This window comes from Dryas octopetala, chromosome 3, assembly GCF_963921425.1.
Source record: "Dryas octopetala chromosome 3, drDryOcto1.1, whole genome shotgun sequence".
NCBI classification, from domain to species: domain Eukaryota; kingdom Viridiplantae; phylum Streptophyta; class Magnoliopsida; order Rosales; family Rosaceae; genus Dryas; species Dryas octopetala.
In genome coordinates, this window is record NC_141368.1 from 17,780,825 (window position 1) to 17,802,862 (window position 22,038).

Genomic DNA, 22,038 nt, shown 5'->3' on the forward strand with positions numbered 1-22,038 from the left:
TCATGGGGATTTTTCAATCAATCAAGGTTAAATAACCATGAACATAGAATTATTTTATAAAACCTACTTGGTTGAAGAACAGATTGAATGATGATCCTTTATTATTTGGCGATCCACAATCCAAAGAGCTTTTCGTGCTGATAACATGTTATAAAAGTATGTAGAAAATAGGGTTTGTGGAAAAAAGAGGCAGAGCGAATATGATCTGTGTATTTCATTCATCTTATAAATATCCTTATATAGAGGTAGGGTTTACTAGGGTTTTGAATATTTACTAGTATGCCCCTACAACTAATTACAGGAATAGCCACACATAATAATATATTTACAACAAGCTCTCGATTGTAAAGACTTGTAATCAAGAACAGGCTGACCCTGTACGTCAACCTTTCTTCCAAATCCTCACTTCTATGGGAAAATATCTTATGGTTGATAAGTGTCTCTTATGGCATCTTTGTCTCTTATGGTTGAGAGCGTTAATATATGACATCTTTATCTCTTACTATTGAACAAAAATAATTTTGGGATAAAGTTAAAGAAAAAATTGATTTGAATAAAAACATGAGATAATTTGGTTTAAGTCCCTCGTGAGAATTAGACAAAAACCGACAGTGTTTTAGAATTTGTAGTTAAGTTCATTGAATTTGTAAGTCCGTCCTTTTTTACAAGATAGGAGATCAAAATATTAATTACAAGTTGCATGGGTATGCATTAGAAAGCCAAACCACTCAATTCTATATACAGATTTACAACTTCTTTACAATTTCCTCATTTACAAGCTCTTAGTCATAGCAATTATGTTACATATATAGCTTTTCTACACAATTGTGGAGCCCTGAGGATGCTTATCATGTATTGAAAAATAATACAGTAAGAGCCAAATGCATTGCCTTTATTAAAAAATTGCATAAATTTTGTTAAGAAATTAAAAATCTCCAAGGAAAAAATTATTTTTGATAAGCAACTTGGATATGTCTGCAAATGTAGTTTAGATCGAGCTAGTAATTTTGTTGTATATTAAATGTGTATTAATATATATATATATATATACACCAAACTCTTGATTTTCAGGGAACGGCAAAAGTTAAAGCAATAATCCTAAACACGTCTAAGATTGAAGAGGTATACTTGAGTCATAAAGTCTTCAAAAAATGTATATATAATCTAAGATTGCTGAAATTTTATAATCATCGTGATAAGTACGGGAAAGTGTACGTTTGTAATCAAGGTCTTTAGTTTCTTCCTGATGCGTGCCCTTGGAAAGTGTACGGGATAGATGCCCTTTGAAATCTTTGCCACCAAAATTTTCTCCACACAATCTTGTTGAGCTTCGTATGTCCGGTAGCCAAGTTAAGCGACTTTGGAATAAAGGCCAGGTATGATTAATTCTGTTCCTATAACAATAAATCTAGTTATTCTATTTCAGGGTGATTGCGAAGACTTAAAGTTCCAGAACGATGCAACAAACACAACATACTTGACTCCAATGTGACAAAGGATTCTATTGGCACAAGTACATGTGCACTTCTTCAGAGCCAGTTACACGTTTCTTGTCTTTGCCTTCTACGAGCAAAATGCATTGACTTTGTAATTAATTGACAGAAAAGTGGCCAAGAATTGGATGGGGGTAGGGTGGTTTGAGGCTTTTTTTTATATTATATTTTTTTGTTAGATATTCTTAACCTTCCCTCACCCACTCCATGCTTGTTGGATTGTGGCAAATAATTGGGCCATTTATAGATGTGTATTTACTGATGATGCCATTATTTAGTTCATGTTTTCTCCCATCATGTATGAATAAAGAAGCCTATATAATATGTCAAGTGGTCCTAGGAGGTAGACACTATATTATGTCGTTTGAGGTAGACAAAATTGTGGTTTGAATAAGAGAAATGACATCAAGAATCTTATTAATTTGCCAAGAGAAGACGACTTTCTTATTCTTTTATTAAGTTGTTTACTATTTCTAGGATTTGTTCTTTTTTTCTTTGGTCATCATCCTGTAATTAATTGGATTTGCATGCTTCATGCATGGGTTGCAAGTGGAGGAAATTTTTAATTAATTCTGCTTTTGAAGATGTAGATGCTTAATTTGAACACGAACGAGGACTTTCTCACTATGATCGCTGGTTGTTGTGCCATTCTATATTAGGCAAGGGACTTGACCAAAGTCGTCTTCTTTTGTCCGTATAAAATGATATATTTTTGTATAATTAAGTAGCATATATGATTTTGGTGTAAAATTTCACACTGACATTGAATGTGACAATTTCTATTGAGGGCAGAGTTTTCTATGCTCAATGTCCCTAGACAACACGATCATCAAACAGTAAAGTTACAACTTTTAATTTTTTCAAATAAATTCTTGCATGCTAATCAAGCCTAAAAATAATTTTTTGTTCATTTCAGCTTGCAGATCCGAGTCGTAGTTAAGGGGTCATTGAAAAGAGTAATAGTACGAATGGAAAATAGTAAAGGTCCATTCTTCTATCTTGGCAGTCAAAAGTCAAAATTGATGGCTTTTCCTAACCTTTTTTTTTTTTTTTTGGACTGTGGCTTATCCTAACCTGGATGGGGGAATCGCGATCAGGTTTAGAGCTACTGTCATTCATTTTACTAAAGAGCAAATTTGCTGTCAGCATTAGTTGTTGAAGACTTGAGTATTTTTCTGACTAAAACAGAAAAGAAGACTTAATCGAGTTTTCTACACTCTTAAGACTTGAGTCTTTATTAAACCGTAAAATTAGAGGTCTTTATTTTTTTCTTGAGGTTTTTTTTTTTTTTTTTTTTGCTAATTTCACCCCTGACAGACTGGACTATTGGGTTTATCATTTATGCATATATACCATCAAAATTTATTTCGGTCCATTGATTTTAACTACTAAATTTTAATAATTTTTTAGTTTAGGTACTAAAATTAAATAGTATTTTAGATTAGGTACTAGTTGAAAAGTCAAACAAATTAATAAAGTAAAAGGTATTATAATTTACAAATATTACATCACATGCCACTACAATAAAAAAATAAAAATAATATTACATCACAAATATTATATTAATTTATACTATATTGTATTTAAAAAAATAAAATCAATCCAGTTACAACTTAACTGTGACTGTCTTAGTAAACTGAAAGAGACAACTTACACCACTATACTATATATTATTTTGAGTAAAAGTATTGTTTTGACCTCTATTTATACTATAATGTAGTATACTTTTTCTAAAAAAATTCAATTAAGTCACAACTTAATTGTGACTGTCTCACAACTTAGATGTGACTGTCGTTCAGTCACAACTAAATTTGAAGTTGTGAGTGTCGTACAGTCACAACTAAATATGAAGTTGAGACTACATTAGCAAATTTTCAAGATAATATAAAAGCCTCAAGCACAATTTTGTCAAAACCTTATAAATTTTAACTAACACTCATCATATGTAGGCCAAAGGATAAAAATATCAAATGGAAAAGGCTCAAATCCAAGAGGTCAACATATTTGTGACCTAATCTAAAAAATTACATTTAAATTTGGTAGTTCAATTGAAATATTATATGGTGTTTATGCTATACCAAAAAATTATTAAAATTTGATATTTAATCATAATTTTCTAAATTTATTTCGGCTATTTATCATCGTATTTAAACAAAATTGACAATATGACACTTATCGTTACATTTTGTCTGCTTTTCAGTAAACCTAAAAAATGTTACATTTTGTTTGATTTTCAGTAAACTTAAAAAATATTTCAGTCAATTCATATAATAGAGTATTTAAAAAAATAAAAATTAAATAAAATATCTAAAAAGCATTAAAAAAAACACTAACAAAAAAAAAATTGCACAACCCTCAACCTGATTGCACAACTCTTTTTTCTGGTGACACCCATGCTTGCTGTCGTCACCGCCATCGAGTGGCCGGCCATGCATTGATTACTTTCATTATTTTTTATAGATACTATCAAAACCTATTATTTAAGATGGCATAGGTGGTCCGGCAACTATCTATGTAAGTTAAGTCTGTTGGCTAGTCATTTTTTACTTTACTAGTACAAGATTTGTCAATAGATGTCGCTTTAAGAACCCTTTTTATTGGATTAATTAAACTTTTTAGCCTCGTTTGGTACATAGAATATGATTGGATAAGATAAATAGCTAAATTTATATGTATTTAAGGAAGAACATAGAGGGTATCTTCTAACTTGAAGGATGAAAATGAGAAAAACATGGATTATTTAATCCCAACATTTTTGTAGGGATTGAAAGAAATAAGTCTTTTCTTATAATTAGTCTATCTTAATATATCTTATTTCTTAAAGTTAGAAACTTTTTTCTTGAATAACATGAATTTAACCATTTATCATATTCAACCTTATCCTATGCACTAAACGAGGCCTTAACGTAGATTGCAATGGAATTAAAACATTACATTAATAAACTTGAAGAAATAAATATTAATATAATAAAATCAAAATTCATTACTCATACAAAAATTCAATGCTTAGTTAATATTAAACAAAAACAAATTAACTTTCTCATAAAAAGAAATAGAATGAAACAGAATTGAACAACAACAAAAAAAAAATTAAAGTAAATAATTATAAAATCCATGTTACAACCCTGATGTTAAATAAATTCACTTAATGTTTCCAAATATTAGAAAGGTCTACCTAATTCATGACAAATAAAGCTACCTTTTACGAAAAAGGCAGTCAAATTTACCAAAACAAAAAAAGTGGTGTCTAGTGCGCATAAGGCGTTGTACAGTGTCAATAGTTATTGTTCAACAGTAACTCTGCAGCGGATAGTTCATATTCGACAATAACAACAAACATGACAATGGTTTATGTGGCTCCATAAGGGTGATTTTTGTGTGTTTTATGAACTTTTGACATGTTTTTGTAAAAAAAAAAAAAAGACATAAGATATATATACAAGTATTATGTTTATGCCTTTTTTATTGTATTAATTGTACGGTGAGTATAGCCACTATTCAACAGTGATTATACTATAAAACATGGAAAAAAAAAAAAAAACACAATATGTGCTAGGCTCCATGCCCAGTGTATTTCTTTTTATTAATACATGTGGACTGGGTTATCACCAATTTCTTGAAGGTGGGCTGAGTTATCATTGTATTTTTTTCATTTTGGGATTTTAAGAAAAACTCATAAAATTACCCAAAAAAAAAAAGTATATATATCTCTAACAAAGTGTTTTATAACTCTTTTTTTTTTTTTTTTGAGTTGGGGGAGGGAAGATTGATCTTGGGTGCATTGTGGGTAATTATACAACCCTCCCAATTGGCCGGGCTACTCAACAACTGCAAGTGTTTTATAACTTTTCAAATATATTCATCAAAAATTAGAGGTTTTGCATTATATTTAATTAAATGTAGAAAGCTATACCCTAAAATGGTTAACGCCAAAACTCGAGAGTTAAAACCTTAAATATAATCTTGAACAATATTCTATATATATTCTAAAATGTAGAAAGCTATACCCTAAAATGGTTAACGCCGTTAAAAATTGAATAAAAAATGGTAAAACTCATTAAAAGACCCATGTCCATTCTTTAGTTAAAGAACATATATATGTTTTGTAGAGAGAATTTGTATATATAAATATATAGATATTTGGAGAACCCTTCTATTAGGGTATACCTTATCTTAGACATAATGAAGTATTACTTGTGGGATTCACTCTGTATTGTAATTCAATGATTAAAGCTTTTTTTTTTTTTTTTTCTAAGTCTCTATACAATGATCATTCTTGAAAATAATTGGATAAATCATACACCATTAAGAATCTAATTGTGATTGAATAAATAGACAGACATAGTTATTCAATAAACATGCACTTGAAATGATAACCCTTTAAGCAAATGGTCAAGAGAGAAAATAGAGCAAGATATTTTCTCTAGAGGGAGAGAGGCCGGCCTGCGTCAAAGGGTCTTTGAAACCCTTAGGACATCTTGTCCTTTTTATATCCCTTGCATCCTTAATCCTAGACCGTTAGATATATATATATATGTATATATATATATATATAGACCTTTTTCATTGGATGCAAATGTAGATTTTCCTCTTTTCTCTCTTTTGGCCACTAACTAATTAATTAATATTGCATTTGTGACCCCATGTGTTTGACTAGGTACATGTAGTCAAACCCCCATGATATGTGTTCACATTTGATCAATAAAAATATATGAATTCATTCACACTTGCCTTTTAACTAGAGTTACTAATTTTGGGAGCAAATTAATTAACTAGTCATTTGTAACTAGTTCTTGCCTATAAATGCTTTGCATCTGATCTACTGGTCACACACTTTAAATCCATACAAAGGACTCTCCCATAAACCATTTGATCAAAGAGAAAAAGGTACGTACGTACGTAGCTAAACACTCTCTCTCAACAAGCTTTCATACTTGCACTTGTGGAGCTCAATTTTAAATACAAGTTTCTCAACTTCATATCATGACTTCAGAAATACTTAGAGTAAGTATTTTAACACTTTCATATACTTCTTTTAATTTAATAATGAATCAACCATGCATGAAGAACCATTACTTTCCTTAAAAACTCGTAACTTATGGATTTTGTATAATGTCGTATTTAAAGATTTTTTTTAGCTAAAACTAATCATATTATTGTAATCTACATGAACAATCCTTCAATTTTGACTTTTGAATCACTTGAAAATGTTAAGAAATGATAAAGTTATGGCTAAAACAATATATTCCAATCATATATATCCGGCGAGCATTTGAGTTTTTTGGCGACCAGAAAATCATGATCTTTTAGTTTCTCTTTGCTTAATCAATCTAAATGCTTAGAAATATTTTTATCATACTAGCTTATTCAGCTTAAATCTATCTTTTGTGAGAGGTTTTACGTATCAAAACCTTTGAAGAATCAAATCTTTTTCCAATTCACCGGAAAATGCAAATAAATTCAAAACTTTAAACTATTGTATCTCACTCATTTATCAACCATTTTCGATGATATTTATATCAAATCAGAGCATGTAACCTGTACTTTTGATCTGGACAAGTATGAGAAAAGTTTACGAAACACTCAAAAAGAAAATAAGCTTGAATAAGGCTTGTTGAGTTTATGTATAGCTCTGTACAATAATATTTTTATGTTATTTTAAAAACTAAATATTTTGAATCTATTAATGAAATTTATACTATTGCAATCCTTACGAAAAATTCTTCGAGATGATGTATTTAATTACTTACCTAATTTAGATGTAAAATGAATTAGATATTGATGAAGAGAGAAGTTTGATAGTTTTATGCTACTAAAGCACGTGTATGGGACAAACGACCATAATTTTGACAAAATACCTTATTACACCTAAAGTTTCATTTTACGCTAATGGTTCCAATATATTGTGTTTTTTTTTTTTTCTTTTGTCTATGTTATGTATAGTAAGAATTTATAATACTTTATTATTTACACGTACAATCCCGTTGATATAAGAGATTTAACATAAGGTATAAGTGATCGAACAACACATTAAATTTAACAGTCGAGTTAAATCCAATCATTAAATGAGTTATCCATCACTTGTCATTAATGTTAAGTTCCTTATATATATATGAGCCTGATTTATATATCTATATATAACTTTAGGAAGGCGATTTTCGCACTCCTATTTTCTCTATTTTATCCAAATCTACCCTTTATTCTTTTGAGTTTGAAAATGTTTTAATTTATTTATTATGCCTTCTCTCTTTTATCTATTATCATCCTAGGACTAGGCTTCTCTCCGGAGCTAGTGCCTCCAGAACTTGCTTAATGTTGTCCACTCAATACATATCTATGGTCACAATTTGACCTTATTTATTTTTCCGGCCAATACGTTGTTTTCTACTTAAATTTTCCATCTCTTCTTCTTCATATTGTCTATCTATCTCTATCTTTTATTTTTGATATCTTTGTAGGTGCAACCCAACCCAAATGAATCAATAAGCAAAAATAATCATTAATATAATAATCCAAAGAAATCAACACGTACACTAGAATTTTTATGTTAAGATCTTTTCAGCTCAAGGTAAATATTATCTGAAACAACACCAATTATGATCACCACCCCCCGATAATAATTAATGATTCTCTTCCTCTTAATAATCCCTGCTTTCAAACTCATCATTTGTAGCAAATGATGAGTTTGAAAGCAGGGAAAGGAAGGGTTTCATGAAAATGAATGAATCCAAATAAGATTGCAGATGAAGAGAGAGCTGAGAGCATCATAGGAAGTAAGAGAAAGAAGTGAAAGAATACCATCAGAAAAGTTTTAGCATGTTACATTGATGTCTGTCTTTAGATTAGATTACGAATTAATAAATATGAATAAATCAATAAGCCATAAAAGGGTAGATTTGGAAATACATATAAAAAATATATAAAAAATCTTACAAATGTGAAGGAGTGCAAATTAATGAAGAAAAGAGGAGTGTGAAGCAATACTTTATTATCTTAACTGCTTTAACATTACTCTGATAAAATCATGCTCATATAAGGGACTTAACATGGTGGAGAAGTGAACAATTCGAAAGTTTGATTTACTTTAATGAATTATTGATTTCATAATCGTGTTAAATCTAACCATTAAATATGTTGTCCATCACTTATTTTTCATAATAAGTCCCTTATATATGAGCCGGACTGATTATTTACATATCTATATATAATAAAAGGAAAGAGTAAAAATAGATTCATAAGGAATGGAGTGTAATAAGGGATGCTTAAAAAAATTATTTTTATTTTTTAAAAATGCAAGTGTACGTACATTTCTTTTAATTTTGACGATATTAAGCTTATATATAAATAAAGTGATCTAATGAATAATTTTTTTTAAAAAATTTATATTCTTTATTTATTTGGGGGGGGGGGGGGGATTTATTTTCTAAATTCACACCGTAAATACCCGTGTCATATTTTATTATAATATAAATATTGTATTTGGTGAAGTGACAATTTGCATCTCCAATTTGAATTTGAATATTTCTGGTTCTAGATCTTCTGACCAAAGATCACAGTTTGTAAGTTTTTTATTAAAGTAATTTCAATTATTTTTTGAATATTCAATAATTCTTTTGTCTTTTCTAAGCCTTCAGGGTTGTTCCAAGTGGTGAGAGTGAATGAGATAATGAGTTAGGATTAGACTAGGTGAAATGTTTGATTCCCTCCAATATGCCAAAAATAATAATTATAATTTTTTTATCTTTCCAATGTACTTTTAGTATTTTATTTTCTCTATAATATTTTATTAATCATTTTATTAATTTTTAGTAGTCTTACTATGAATATGGATTTGCAGGTTATGGATATGACTTCTTCTTCTAATGCTATCTTCCGCCCTCAAAACAAATATGATGTGTTTCTTAGTTTTAGAGGTGAGGACACCCGCGATAATTTTACCAGCCATCTTCATAAAGCATTACTTGGCAAGAAAATCGAAACCTACATAGACTACAGACTTGAGAGAGGGGATGACATTTCACCAGGCCTAATGAAAGCAATCGAGCAATCGAAGCTTTCAGTGATCATTTTCTCAAAAAACTTTGCATCTTCCACATGGTGCTTAAATGAACTTGCCCATATACTCCAATCCAAGAAAAAATATGAACATTCTATTATACCCATTTTCTACAACATAGATCCATCACATGTTAGGAAACAGGAGGGGAGTTATGTGGCTGCATTTGCTCAACTTGAAGAACGTTTCAAGGAAAAGGACAAGGACATGGTGCGCAAGTGGAAGGATGCTTTGGAAAAAGCAGCCAATCTATATGGGTTTGATTCTAATAAAATTAGGTAGGTCTCCTAATTTATGCTTGTAATCATCTGATTCAGGGAAGATTACTTACGACTTGTATATATACTTACTAACTATCATTTGTCCTTCTTCATATATGCCAGGCCTGAGTCCGAATTAGTCGAGACAGTTGTCAAAGATATTTTGAAGAAATTGAATCGTAAATCGTCATGCGATTTAAAGGGTTTGGTTGGAATTGAAAAACATATTGAGAAAATTAATTCATTATTGTGCATTGACTCACTAGATGTTCGCACTTTAGGAATTTGGGGCATGGGTGGTATTGGCAAGACCACCATTGCTGATGCGGTATATCACAATCTCTCTTCTGAATTCGATGCTTGTTGTTTTTTTGCCAATGTTAGGGAAAAATCAAAGAATCGTGGATTAACTGATTTGCGAAATGAACTTCTTCATGCACTACTAAATGAAGCAAATATAAATATTGCCACTCCCTCTTTAGGATCACCTTTTATTAAAGATAGACTTCGCCGCACAAAGGCTCTCATTATTCTTGATGATGTGAACACTTCAAGCCAATTAGAATATTTAGCTGACCTAGCTAAACAACTACTTGGCACTGGAAGTAGAACCATTATTACAACAAGAGATAGACGTCTACTTAATAAAAGAGTTGACGATGGTTACATATATGAGGTTACGGGATTAAAGTTTGATGAAGCTCTTGAGCTCTTTCATTTGAATGCTTTCGGAAATAACTTTCCAACAGAAGAATATACAGAGTTGTCAAAAATGGTGGTAGATTATGCTAAGGGCATTCCTTTAGCTCTTAAAGTTTTGGGGTCCTCGTTCGGTAAATGCGACAACAAAGAAGAATGGAAAAGTAAACTGAATAAATTGGAAATATTTCCCAACCCAGAAATTCAAGAACTCTTGAGAATAAGTTACTAAGGATTAGATAAAGAGGAGAATAAGATATTTCTGCATATTGCGTGTTTATATAAAGGGGAGACTATAGAATATGCAAAAAGAATGTTAAATTTATGTGGTTTCTTTGCGGTTGCAGGAATTAGAACTCTTATTGACATGTCTCTCATATCAATAACATATAACCAACTAGGGATGCATGATTTGGTACAACAAATGGGTTGGGAAATTGTTCGCGAACAAGGTGAAGAAAATCCTGGACAACGCAGTATATTGTGGAGCCCTGAGGATGTCTATCATGTGTTGAAAAACAAGACAGTAAGAGCCAAATTCCTTGCCTTTCAAAAAAAAAAAAAAATGGTTGCTTGAATTTTGTATATATAGGAAAAACTTATTTTTGATACAAGTTTGATATGTCTAAAAATGTCGTTTGCAATATATTATATCCTAATTTATGTATATATACTTTGCTCTTGATTTTCAGGGAAGTGAAAATGTTGAAGCAATATTCCTAAATATGTCTGAGATTGAAGAGATAGATTTTAATCGTAAAGCCTTCAAAGGGATGTATAATCTGAGACTGCTAAAATTTTATGGTCCGAATAATGGTCCCTTTACCAAGAAGCAGTACTGCCAAGTGTACCTTCCAGATCAAGATCTTCAGTCTCTTCCTGATGCCCTTAGATATATCCATTGGGAAAGATGCCCTTTGAAATCTTTTCCATCAAAATTTTCTCCACACCATCTTGTTGAGCTTATTATGCCGGATAGCCAAGTTGAGAGACTTTGGAATAAAGGCCAGGTATGATTAATTTTTTTTTCTTGTTAATTTAAAATCTAGTGCAGAAAGTTATTCTTACCATTTCTCTTTTATTTTTTACAGAATATTAGGAACTTAAAAAAGATCGTTCTTAGTCGATCCAGGAACCTTATTGAAGTTCCAGATTTATCTCGGTGTCAAAATATGGAGGAAATTGATCTTAGTTACTGTACGAGTTTAGTTGAAATTCCTTCATATCTTGAATATCTTGAGAAGCTTCGGATTCTGTTTCTGGGAGGTTGTTCAAATCTTAAACATCTTCCGGAGATACCAACCAGGTGTGAATATTTAACACTATATAATACTGCCATAGAAGAATTGCCTTCATCAGTTGGGTTGGATGAAAAACCTTATACAGTGTTTCTTACTTCCTGTAAAGAACTTGAGTATCTGTCAAGCAGCACTCTTGATCTAAATGGTTGCTTATCTCTTGGCAAGGTTTCAGAGCTTCCCAGGCAAATAACTACTTTGAATTTGTCTGAGATGAGCAGGGTTTCTGAGGTGCCCAGGAAAAATACAAGTTTAAATTTTTCAGAGATGAGCAGGGTTTCTGAGGTGCCGAGGCAAATACCAAGTTTAAATTTGTCAGAGATGAGCAGGGTGTCTGAGCTTCCCAGAAAGACAACAACTTTAAACTTGCCTCAGACAGGGATAATGGAGTACTGTCTCGCTGGTCGTGTTTCATTTGATCTGAAGCATACAAGAAGACTTGTGAGTCTTCCATCCAACATTTGTAAGTTGCAATGTCTTGGTCAAATTTATCTCTTGGAGTGTCTAAAGCATCTTAAATTAAGTGGGCTTGAAAATCTAATTCGGCTATCCTCACTACAAGAAAAATGCCTTTTGACAACATGCGTTTAACAACGTGCGGCTGATGCACGTTGCGAAATAAGGTATTTTACAACGTGCCTTTAATGCACGTTGTCATCAGTGTTAAGTAAAAGTATTTAACAACATGCAAGTTTTGCACGCTGTTAAAAGCTTATACTGCAACATACTCGTGCACGTTGTGAAATTTATTAAATATAACAACGTGCACCATGTGTTGTTAAAATTAAACTCATAATATTTATGTAGACCAAAATTTTATGCGGGAATTCTCCCTCCCCTTTTTATCACTAAAAAATCAAAACCCCTTTTTCACCCCAAAAAAAAAAAATGGATTCCTTTCTTCCAAACCCATTCTTCCAAACTCGTTATGCCAGTCCTCCACTCCCCCATCGATTAAACCCATCCAATCCTCCCTCTTTCCCCGATCGATTAAACTCATCCGGTCCTCCTTAGCTCTCTCCCCCATCGATTCTGTCCTAGCTAAACCATCCATCGTCCGAATTGGAACTGGAAGTTCCAGAACAGGCGCGACTGGACAAAGCCCTATCGATTCGCCCAGCCTCTCTTCCCCATCGATTCTGTCCTAAACCCATTCTTGCCGTCGTTCTCTTCCCCCAAATCTCATCAACCACTTTCACAAAGTCAAAGCCCCATATTATTCCTAGCATAAGAATGTCTCGGGTCAACTATTGTGCCTCTTCTTCCTGATTGCTTCATCCAGGTATAACAAGATTCTTCCTTTGCTTCTTCTTTGTGGGTTTTTCTCAAATGGGTTTGATTGCGTTGCATTATTATCCCTATAAATTAAGGATGGATCTTTGATATATCAATGAGGGTTAATTTAGAACAATTGATCTGTCGTAGGAGATGTCATCCACAGTTGCTCTGTCCATTAACTCTCTTAGAACTACAAACATATTTTACAAAACAGAATCACATTATTGCTTACATTTAAATTTCTTGGCATACCATTTAGGTATTTATGCACTTGATACGGCAATATTACATTCATGCGCGCTTTCCCTGTGTATCGATCTATGTTTATCTCAAACATTCTGTTTTTCAGGTATTTGTTTGAAAATCATGTATTTTGTAGAATTATGTATTTGGGGATAAAAGTGTGAATTTTTATTACTTTCCTATAGAGGTATATATGATTATACAAACACACAGTAGAAGGAAAGCTAATAATCCTAATCAATATATATAGGAGTCAATTTGCAGCTAATACTTTGCTAATTCACATATGTTGGCGTGAATTAGCCAACATACGTGAATTCATATAGATTACTCTCAATGATACCAAGGACCTCAATTATGGGATTTGTTTGCAACAGATATACAGTTTCCTATTTCATTGCATAAATACCTTCTGTGTGTGATTTGGTGTTTGCTACGTACTTCTACCTATTCTCCACATTATCAAATGCAATTCTGTACAAAGAGTTTAGCAATCTTAAAGTACTCACCAATCCGAAGCGTCTTAGTTAGTTGAGTGAATTTCTTTTAATCTTGATGATGTTGGTATTGAAATTTATGAATCTTGAAAATCTGTGGGTATTGCAAAATACTGCGTTGAGTGAATATTGGCATAATTAGCAGAGCTAGCCTGACCTCTTTAGACTATACTGGCATAATTACCAGGACCACATATTATGTATATGCCAATGCTGAGTTGTTCTGAGGTTGCTTTCAAGGAGCTAGGAGATAACCATGAAACAATAAAAGGAGTGAATAATGTATGAGTGTACCATATTTTAGAGTGCAGTGGGTGCATAATGGAAGTGTACAATAAAACCCCAGTGTTCTATCTAGCATGTCTGTGTACCATATTCAATTTTTGTGGTTGAATATCAAAACAAGCTTTCATCACATATACGAACCTATGTGTTTTTTTTTTACTATTTAATTATTTTGTTCAATATAATCACCCTTTTTCAGATTGATTTGGAATGTGAGCATGTGAGTTTTTTGGGGGATGAACCATTTCCCACAGATGGCAAGGAATTTCGGTGACTAGTATAGGACAAATTTTTTGTGTGGCGGCTATATTTGGTAATTAAACTTTGCTAAATAGTCCACTCCCTTTTGAGTATACTTGAGAGGGAGCTTAATAATTGTGATGTTAATAACATATCCTTTTTTTTTTCTAGATTCTATTTGTCTATGTTCTAAAGAGTTCCTAGCTGTAGTTGTCTAGTTTTTTAACGTATTTTATTATGTTCAGAAACAAAAGGGCTGCAATTATTTCAATAAAGAAGCTAGATAGCTAGTTGTGATTTTAATAAATTTGTTGACCAAGTATGACATGTTTGTCATTATGTTGGATGTATTTGCATTTGATCAATTAATGTCTAATGGATATACTAATTTGTATATACGATCATCACAGAGGTATATACTCAGATTAAAGCATTAAGGAGGAGCTGATTCATTGTCTAATCAGCATTTGAGAATGAATAAAACTATTTTTACGAAGTTTACTAATCAAATTGCCACATATTTGAGCTACATGCATAACTCATTATGCATGTTTTATTTTTATAAAAGATGTGATCAATAAATATATAATATATTGCAAATAGTATTTGAGATAAAAATTGTTATCTTAATTTTTAAAATCCCGATCAATTAAACTAAGAGATAGAAAGGGAGATCGATCAATTAAACTGCCATATCATATATAAGATCAATTAGTAATAAAAAGTTTAAAATAATAATAGGTGTTTTTAATATGAACAATAATTAAATTTCATTAGGAGGGTGTATGCTTAGTCTTCTCGGATGCCACCAGCTGAGCAATGATCCAGCTAGCCTGTCTAATGGGTGATGAGTTCAAGTTTGTAGCTATACTTGCAAATATGGTCACCCTCACAAATGAAAATTTATATATTATTTCATATGTTGCAGGTATTCCTGATTTTGCTGAAGTTTATAGCTTCATTGGGAGTGTTTTTGATCCAGACACAAAGGGCCTTGCTCAGAAACTCAAGGAAATGGATCCCATCAATTTCGAAACTGTGAGTTGGATTAAACTTTATCACTTTTCAGTGATTTATTCTTGCAAGTTTAAATCTATAATGCTTGAACTTGTGTAAGATTTTCCTGTTACAGAGAAAAGTTTATTGTCATTTGATAGAGGAAAGGACCCTGTATAATGGTGGTTTTTGGCCAATAAATAAATAGCGAAGGGAGGTGTGCCTATAATTATTATAATTGTGAGAGGTGATGTGACTGTAATTGTAATTGGTTATTTTTGCAGGTTTTGCTGTTGATGAGAAACCTCAGCATGAACTTGTCTAGTCCAGACTTTGAGCCAATTGTAAGTATTAATATTTCTTGTTGTTATAATTGTAATTTTCATTTGAGCAAGTTATATGTTTCTATTGTTTCTTATTGAGGCTATGCTTATTCTCATCAATCCCCAATCCCCTTTTAGATTTGGGTATCAAAAACAATGTGGTTCTGATGTATTGCTTTTTTCATAAAAGTGGTACATATGACTTGCTATGTTTAGTTGTTTACATGAGTTACTTGTTTTTGGGTTGCTGAAGGATTTCTGTTCTAGCATAATAAAGCTCCATGTTTTTTTTTTTTTTTGCTTACATCTTTTACAGTGTCAAGCAGTATTAAAAATAAATACTGTCTAGGCTTTGTGGATAAATCATACATGCTGACTTAGAGAAAAATGATAAGTGTAAAATATAGAGGATAGTAAATGCTCTAATTATAAGTTTCAATTATTTTTTAGGTGGATTGTTTCTTTTTTAGATAACAATTCAAAATCTTGAGACTTAATGAAAAATGCAATATGGAAGTAAAAGCCTAGCAACATTCTCTCTTCATTCTCCCTAATGTCCTGACTTCTCATTTAATTTGACATCACCATACAAATATATTTCTTTTTTATAAAACTTGTGACATTCTTTAATGTTGATTGGTTAGTCATGTTGTTTGGTTTAGAGGAAGGTCCTGGTTAATATGAAAACAGTTACTGCAGGAATTGATGCCAATGCTCAGATTAATGATTTGTCATGTTGAACTTTTTAGTACTTAAAGTTAACTAGTATGTGCTTTCCATTTCTTATATCATCTACCAATGTACCCGGCCTCACTTATATTTCCTCCTCTTATCTTTTTCTTTCCCCCTTCTCATTTTTGGCCATTTTTACCTTGTGAGTGTTTGTTTTCACAACAACTTGGTGATATTTAACTTTTTCCCCCTTACGGAAGAAATTTGCAGGAAGCCAAGCTGATAGAAAGAGAGGGAAGAAGCCAAAGTACTGGAGATGCACTTTAACTTCAATGGAATTTGGGTTCAGACTATGTTTTGAATGAGGATTGCAAGTCTGGCAGCTAAGTGGATCATTCTTTTCATAAGACTTATAGTATTGTTGGAGCTTTTTGTAATACAAGTTGTCCTAGATTTGGTTTTTGTTGTTTAGTTTCGACATGGAGCATTTATGTTTATTGAAAAATCTAACTTTTTGTCTATTTTAATTATTAATTCAACTGAAAAATATTTTATTATTGGTAGATTAATGATTTTGCTTTGATTTTGAACAATTGGTGAATAACTATTTTGTTACTTAATTATTAGGTCAAATTGGTGGTTAACATTCGTCTGCCAAATTATTTTTTTTAAAAAAAAAAAATTATGAATGACAACGTGCAATTCAAAGTTGTCAAAAAATAAATAACAACATGCGATTGCATGTTGTTGAAACATTACCGCAACATGCACAGCACGTTGTTAATTAACCAGACTACAACATGCGCACGTTGTCTTATATCCGCTATGAACGAATGATCAGACATTGCCACGACGTGCATCGCCTTTTTTGGCAACGTGCAGTGCACGTTGTTAAAAGATCTCACTTTTTAACGACATGTCGTACGACCACGTGCAGGTGCACGTTGTGTATTTACTTTAACAACGCACATTGCACGTTGTCAAAAGACATTTTTCTTGTAGTGCCTCTACCATTGGAAATCTTGTTGCGCTTCAAGAATTACACCTACACGTGTGCGAAAATCTTGAGTCTGTCCCGAACAACATCTACAAATTAAATAGTCTTAAATTTCTCACCTTTGAGGGCTGTTCGAGACTCAAGAAATTGCCTCCCTTCTCAGTTGGTTTGTGCTCTTTGGAAGAACTAAACCTCGGTGACTGCAATAATATCACATTAGAAATCCCTGATGGCCTCATTAGCTTATCCTCATTAAAAAGATTAAATCTAAGTGGAAGCAAGATCGAGAGCTTACCTACAAGCATCAAACAAGCTTCTGGGCTGAAGTACTTAAACTTAAGCAATTGCATTAGCCTTCGATCCTTACAATTGCAAGAGCTCCCATTGCTTCTAGAACGTTTGGACGCACATGGCTGTACATCATTGGAGACAGTGTATGGTTCCATTACTACTTCACTCACGCAAGGTTGGGATCAATATGGAGTTCGTGGTCATCAACTTATATTTTCCAATTGCCTTCAATTAGATCAGAATGCACTGAGCAACATATTAATGGTTGAAGCACGTCTTAGAATTATGCGAATGGCAACTGCACCACTAGAAGAAATATACCATTACAAGGTATCTCTCTCTCCCTCTCTCTCTCTCTCTCATACACACACACACACACAACACACGTTCATGTCACCTGTTAAATTTATGTGTCTTTAATTAGCTAACAAATTAAACTTTTAGAGCAGTTGCAATTTTCTCACCAGCATAATTAATAATAATTAATTACATGTCCATCCATATATGGTGCAGGATGCTCCTTCAGTTAGTATTTGTTGTCCTAGAAATGATATTCCGAAGTGGTTCAGCTTTCAAAGTGAGGGTTCCTCCGTAAATACCAAGCTTCCTCCACATTGGTTTGATAAAAACTTCTTGGGCTTTGCTCTATGTGCTGTGATTAGATTCCACAATTATAATCCTTGTGGCTATGGTCTTGAATTCGGATGTAAATCCCATTTTAAAACCAATGATGGTGAAAGCCTTGAATTCAGTAGTTACTTGTATGGTTTGGGCGATTCGGCCGGCAAGAATCAAAACAGAAGTGTCAATTTTGATCACGTTTTAGTGTGGTATGACCACGCTCTGCATCCTAATGAATTCAAAAGAGTTCAGACTTTCCCAGAGAAAAATTTAAGGGGAGAACAAACTTTCCCAAAAAGATTAAGAGGAGAAAATGGAGAAAAAAGGCCCACTACTTTTAACAAGTTCACCGAGGCCTTTTTTAACTTCTACCCTATAAATAGGTTTGGTCAACCTGTCTCCAACATGAACGTATACATAAAAGAGTGTGGGATATGCCTGTTGTATGGCCAAGATGATTAGAGAAATTTGGGGCCATCAAAGAAGATGTTACAGCGCTTTGGCATTTACGTACGTTCAAGGACCATTGACACTATCATGTTCAAGGACTGCATTCACACAAGGTTGGCAACAAGTTCCTCATAAGGTCTGCACATCTCTCTCTCTCTCTCTCTCTCTCTCTCTCTCTCTCTCTCTCTCTCTCTCTCTCTTTCCTCACTTATGGTTATTAAATTGCATAAGTAAGTCCCTAGCACCGAAATTTAAATAAAAAATACACTAATGTAATCTTAACCATATTTCATATCTTAATTAACCCACCCATATTACAGTAAATATCTGATCATGAAGCTCACTTGAAGCTTTCCTTTATACACTACAAGAAACTTGACTTTGGGCATGAAATCAATTTTTCACTTCATTCTGATTTTTGCAGGTGTAGCTCGGTGTATAGTGGCATGAGTTGGCTAGTGTTAAGGCTACAGAAATACAAATGGAGGTGTTATGAAATAAGGTTTGTAGTTTGATAAATTATTAGTTAAGGGTATAGTTACTAAAGGGAAATAATGCAAATATACCTACTAAGGCTACAACAATGTGGCCGTGCATGTGTTAATCAACTGAAAGAATTAGGACATGTTTGGTATTTTTCTCAAAACTCTTTTTCCTTTTCAAAAAGAGTGATAAATTTCTTTTTTTTAAAAAAAACTTGTTTCTCAACCCCTTTTTCGAAAGTGAGTTTCCAGAAACAAAACTCAAAAAGGCATGTTTTCCAAATATGATAAAATATCTTCTTTTTTTTTTCTTTTTTCTTCTAACCTGTTTTCTTTTCTCACGCTAGCCGCATCGTTTTCTCTGCTCCACGATAGCTTGCAATCTTTCTATCTTCTCTCATCTTCAATTGAGATCTCTTTGTTCTCTCTCTCTCTCTCTCTCTCTCTCTACCTCAATCAACGATCTCTCTACACTTTTTCCAGTTCAAATCACAAGGTAAGATCTAAAGTTAAGGTTAATTGTTCTGGTTATTTTGTGTATAGTTTATTGATTTTGAATTTCTTTTCTCTAATTTTGATTACATTTAGGTTTTTATTTTTTATTTTTAAGATCCATTGACTATTTTTTTTTTTTTAAATAACCAAACTAAATGCCTTAGGTATCAAGTGGGAAATTAAACAAGGCATTCATTTGAGGCAAAAACCTCTTTCACTATTTGAATGCCCACCCTCACCCAATATTTATTTTATCAAACTGTGACTGCATAAAAATTACACAAACTATGACTGAGTGACAAATGGAACTTAATTCTTTAATTGTTATTTGTTAATGTTTTTAATTTTTATTTAGGATTTACAATTAGTCTCTAGACAAGTCCTAAATTCTTAGCTAGTTGAGTTACGTTTGAGTATGACATCTTTCAGAATTTGTATTTTCAGCTAATTGATTTATTAGCAAGCATATGATAATACTTGTTTTTATTGTAAAGAATGTTTTGTGAGATTCTTACACATTTCATATTAACGAGCTTCTTTTGCATTGAGAACATTCACAAATTTAAGATGTTTTCGAAAATGGGTTGTGAAATGAATTTTAAAACTTTGGGCTTTAAAAAGAAAATGAGTTGTTTTATAAAATGATTTCAAAGGAAAGGTTTCAAAGTTTATTTTTGTCCACTCACTGAGATTGTTCTAATGTTTTGTTCTTAACTCTCCTCCCAGGTAGTAGAGGTTGTTGAGGTCAGACCCATAACACGTTGAGGCATCCCTTCGTTCGTCATCGGTATATTGATATTGTAGGCTCAATGTCATTCCATATATTCATTTAGTTCATGTTATGGTTTTATGAGTGGAACTCTTTGTAGTTATGCTCTAATGATTAATTTAACATAGATATATATTATTTGGTGGGTTTGAGACCCTTTGGTTTATTGTTGGATGAATGTTGAGATGGGAAATTGGATTGTTTTTGGATGTTGATAATATAGAAGTGTTTATCTTTATGTTTTTACAGGTGAGGCTAGTGAAATATTTAGGGGAACTTTTGCCGAATTATCGGTAGGATTTTCCCTTTAGGTTAATCGATCTCCCTATAATGATGAAGTGGGTAGTTTAAATTAATGGACCCAACATCTATTTGATGTTGGACCCACAGAGCCACCTCAGGTTCCAGGGTGGAATATGGGGACAGTCTTGTCATTTGATTTTCTTTTGATATTGGGTTAAAATTATTATTTCACAATTGAAATGAAATGGTTGTGTAATGAGAGGAAAATGATGCATGTTCAAATAGTAGCCATATATCTTCTTTTAAACTGTAGTACAAGGATAGGTTAAACTAGGAAAAAGAAAAAAAAGAATGATAAGCTCATTTCTGCAACACTTTTAAGTTGCTTATGAAGAAGCCTCTATAACCTCCATTGCATACAGTCATCAAATGATGAACGATACACCATGATCAATTGATCATGATTCGAAATGATGAGCGCGTGTTTGTACCATGATTTTCAGGTAGCATAAAATTAGCCCAAAGGTAATGCCAGCCCAGCTCTAAACCCAAATTCAAGACCCATGCAGGATGGCTCTAGTGAAAAGATCTCGGCTATACCAAGTCGAGAGGGTCAATGAAGTGTAAAGCCAATAATGCAAAGCCACGTGGATTCATAAAGCTATCTGTAAAATGCCGATTTGCAGCTGTCAAAATGGATAAATACAAAGTCCCAGGTATGTTTAGAGCCACAAATGTGTCAAGTTGCAGCTGTCAAAATGGATAAATACAAAGTCCCAGGTGTGTTCAGAGCCACCAATGTGTCAAGTTGCAGCTATCCAAAAGAATTACCTAGGGTTTTGGGATCATAAATTCAAGTATAAATACCAAGCTACAGCTAATGTGAGGGCTCTCCAAGAATTCACACAAAAACCCAAATTCATTCTTTGAAAATTCCTTGCCAAATGACTTGATCATTAACTTTGTCTGCCCTTTACGTTTGTGTTAATGCATTGATCTTTTCTTTTATTACAACTTTGTTTATTCTTACGCATTTAATAGCCTTATCTACTACTCTTCTCCTTGCATTTACTTCTGAAATTTAATGTATTTCCTCATTAAGAATTAATCAATGAAGCATTTACTTTCTCAGTCTATGAGTATCTATTACCAATTCATCTTCATTTCTTTGCTTGGTTTCTACAATCTCTATCTGTGACATACAATTCCAATAAGCACTCTTGTCAGATTTGGATCTTGAGATAGTGAACTTCTATATTTTTGATTTATTTATCTTGTTTTATTACTTGCCAAAGAGCAAACACGTCCTAAAACAAACCAGTTTAGTACGTACTTTAGAACTTCTAGCAT

The 22,038-nt window shown here is 32.5% G+C and overlaps 1 long non-coding RNA gene and 1 pseudogene across 2 annotated transcripts; both read left to right on the plus strand.

Moving 5' to 3' along the window:
- The first annotated feature begins 9,333 nt into the window (after positions 1 to 9,333).
- On the plus strand, positions 9,334 to 18,711 carry LOC147291491 (disease resistance-like protein DSC1; annotated as a pseudogene).
- LOC147291492 (uncharacterized) lies at positions 12,717 to 16,903 on the plus strand. Of its 2 annotated transcripts, none has more exons than XR_015121145.1 (4): positions 12,717 to 13,088; positions 15,278 to 15,387; positions 15,630 to 15,689; positions 16,601 to 16,903. It is a non-coding gene; the product is annotated as an uncharacterized LOC147291492 (long non-coding RNA). The 2 variants fall into 2 exon arrangements; XR_015121144.1 differs by having other exon boundaries at positions 16,611 to 16,903.
- Positions 18,712 to 22,038: the final 3,327 nt, after the last annotated feature.